This window comes from Atta cephalotes (genome assembly GCF_000143395.1).
Source record: "Atta cephalotes unplaced genomic scaffold scaffold00001, whole genome shotgun sequence".
Classification (NCBI taxonomy): domain Eukaryota; kingdom Metazoa; phylum Arthropoda; class Insecta; order Hymenoptera; family Formicidae; genus Atta; species Atta cephalotes.
This window is the reverse complement of record NW_012130065.1, coordinates 11,758,962-11,762,999: the sequence shown is the minus strand read 5'-3', so window position 1 is coordinate 11,762,999 and position 4,038 is coordinate 11,758,962.

Genomic DNA, 4,038 nt, shown 5'->3' with positions numbered 1-4,038 from the left:
ATCGAACAATCGCGTGATTGTGCAGCACAGATCACGATCAACGATCTCTACGGAGTTCGTGAACCCTTTCCGAGCACATCGCGCGCGCGCGCGCGCACGAACCCTCCGAATAATAGAGAACTGGAGAACTGGAGAACAACTCGCTTGGACGGAATGCACTGAGAGGATGATACCGGTAAATTGCCCGTTGCGGTCGGCGGCGCAAAACTCACACAGATTGGCGAACGAAAGCGAACTTGTCTCGCGGCTTGTTTTCTTGTTTCGCGTTTTTCCCATCTAACTCTTCTCTCGACGGCGCGGCGGCAACGGCTGCGGTAGAGATGATGACCAACGTTCATGCAGACTTGAACGACGGTCGGGAGACGACTGTTACCACTACCGTGATCCACAACCACGTGGACTTTCGAAGTGCCACACACCATCTCATTTGTTGGCGTGTGCGTAACTTGTACACAAGATGAGTGCAGGCGAACTCATGAGCATGTGAACGTTCGATCGTTTGATCGATCCATCGATCAAAATCGCGCGAAACAATTAGAGAAAATGTAAGGATGTAAAATTGAAAAAGAAAAATGAGTTTCTTTGTTGACAATCAACTTCGTGTAATTAATCTCTATCTTCTTCCTAATGATTGCAATAACTTGATCAGTAATATAATTAATGATATTTCATCCCGAGAGAATATTTGATTTTTCTGCAACAACTTGCAGAAATTTGATCTAAGTATAGCATATATAGTATATATAATAATTATAAAATATATATAAATAAAATAAATAAAAAATATATATATAATAAATAAAAAAAATTGTTTCTTGACGAATATACAAGAATATTTCTCAGGTTGCCGAATACAGAAAAGCTTATCTATGCTTGTTGATATATATGCGGAAATTTACTCGATAATAAATACATAGTTACTTCGTGGAAGAGTAAAACGAACAGATAACATCGTGATTTTTCGAACACACGTACTTCGATACGTGCACGGAATCGTACGAGAAATCACGAATTCTCATGAGAAAAATGGCGAATTTTACATTCCAATCTCGTACGGAGTACCCACAGCGGTACTATTCTCAATATCAATTTATCTCGTTTAATCTATACACAGAGTGGATACTAAGTACTAAAAGATTTTAAAGGGTGATTTCTCACTTTACGAAAATTTTATTGACATATGGCCGAAATGGCTTAGTTCCAAAGATAGAGAAAAATTTTATTTTTATCAAAAATTTCAAAAACTATTCAAGTTATTTTAACGATACTTTAAAATATATTTTAACGAGAAAAAACAAAATTTTTTTTTTCAACTTTGACCCCCTGCATCTTTGAAACTAAATCATTTCGGACATATGGCACATGAAGATTTCGTCTTGAATTTATGTTAGAAACCTCTTAAAATTTTTTAGAGTACTTAGTACTCTATATGTAAACACATGGAAAGAACAGTTTTATTGAAATATCTAAAAATATAGTTAAATACAGATCTGAAAATAATTTTATTTGACCATAAAAATAATTATGTAGAACGCTCAAGCTGATTGCAAATTAAAAATTTTTAAACTTATATTTTAGTAAAATTGTTCTTTCCATGAGGACATTGGAATAGCCTAACACAATAATTTGAATAAATTAGTATCCTGATCCTAAAAGTATATTGCCATGTATTCGGTTTATTAAACCTATTTGATTGATGCGACAAACAAGCTTTGAAGAAAAATATTCGTTCACCAAGAACGATAGCATGATCTATTTATCAAACAATCGTGAAGGTTAGGACGGGATCGATTGACTGACCTTTCGATATGCTAATAAGAATTTCCATTTGAAAGTCTTACTTGATGATAATTTAGAATTTTAAATCCGCAACTTATTGATTTTATATTTTATATAACTGCAGAAAAAACCGAAGCCTTTTTGCAAAAAAATATTACACTGTGACTAGTAGAAATTTTGGTCAAGGTATAGCACTTTCATGAATAATTAATTACATCGTCAGAATAAAGTTAAATTAATTACGACAGTAATTACATGCATAATGCGTGATATGCATAATATAGAAATCTCATTGTGCATAATATGGTTGTTTGAAGATTTACAATCATATCATTTTATAGCTTGTATTACACCGCACGTGTGCGTACCGTTAATAAATTACAATTAATAAAATACTTTTATCGGATAGCAAACAAGATACAATCATTTAGATTTTTTTGGCAATAACATAATATACTTCTTTTTTATTTTCTTTTTCTCTTTTTCTTGCTTTTTTCTCAATTCTTACAATTCCAAGAATAATTATGTTATCGCTTCCTCAGAAATGAGTGATACACATTATTGTCATAGGATGTTCGTTATCGTGCAATTCTGCTACATCATTGCCTTATTACCTCGAAAATAAAAGAAAAACATTTAAAAGGAACTTAAAATTAAAGAGTAACTTCCGGTATAATTAATTAATAAAGATTATCACACATAAAAAAGTTTTAATCGTAATCATAAGATTGTAAGTAATATCGACCAATCATGGTTGAGAATTCTAACACGTAAAACTTTTGATTTATATGATTGGTCGATTTGTTTACAACTTTATAATTACGACTAAAATTTTTTCATATACGCCTTAAGATAGAAGATAGGGAAATAAAAATTTAATAAAAGATTTCCCTAAAGTCATATGTACTTCATTTTTAGATTTCTATTTTAAAAATTAAAATATACATCTCAAAACTGTTTCATATGTACTCCAGAGCAAAAATTTGAAAATTTGAAAACACTTTTTGAAAATTGACATTTTTGAAATTACTTATTCCAATATACATAACAATATATTTTTTAGCAATAATTTTTTAAATTTAATAACAATTATTGGATCTAAAGAATTATTATTTAAAAAATATATATTGTTATAGATATTTCAATAAATAATTCCAAAAATATCAATTTTTAAAATGTTTTCAAACTTTTGACTTTGGAGTGTATACATTTTAAATTTTTGTTTGTACGTCACGTAGTAAAGAAATCTACGAAATTTGTAACAAATTCAGATAAGCGCACTAATGTGCACTGGTACATATTAAAGCTGTATATCTACTCTAATTTAAATAAAATACAAATATCTCGAAAAAAATGCTCGTAAAATGCTTAATATCTTATGAAACAGCAGAATAAAATGTATTGAGAACTTTACATTTAATGCAAAATATCAATTTTTTCCATTTAAAATTTAATATATATTTACATTAAATATACATTTTTTATGTCGATTTAAAGTGTATATCAGTGCATACTAATACATTCAACTGAATTTACTATTAAAAATAAATTTGTGAACATTTTTAATAGTAAATTCATTTATCGCTCCTTTATTTTAAAAGTGAACAACTAAAAAAACGTGGTTTTTCGAATTATTATTTTTATTTTTATTTTTATTAATATTTATTAATATTTTCAATTAAATAAACATTATCCTATTGATTATTTAAATATAAATTAATTCATAAAAAATTCAAAATTGTCACAATTAAAAAAGAATGGTTTTCTTACGGACTGAAACGCGAAAATAAAAATTAATCATGTTACGAATATATTCTATTTTGCTAATCTTATTTGATTAATCACTAATTTTCTGTGAAATTAAAAAATTTTGATTTATCTACTTTTCTAGGAAATTAAATTTTTTGATTGTCACTTTTAAAATATAAGAGATCTTCTATCTTTTTAATACACAAGAAGATTCCAGTGAACAGAACATCATCTTTGAAGAATAGTCGCAAGTTTTTTCCTTTCCACGAATTATCAAATTGTTATAATAGGTTCCGAGAGAAAGAGAGAGAGAGAGAGAGAGAGAGAGAGAGAGAGAGAGAGAGAGAGAGAGAGAGAGAGAGAGAGTAGTAGTAGTAGTAGTAGTAGTAGTAGTAGTAGTAGTAGTAGTAGTAGTACGTAGTAGTAGTAGTAGTAGTAGTAGTAGTACGTACGTACGTACGTACGTACGTACGTAACGTAACGTAACGTACGTAACGTAACGTAACGTAA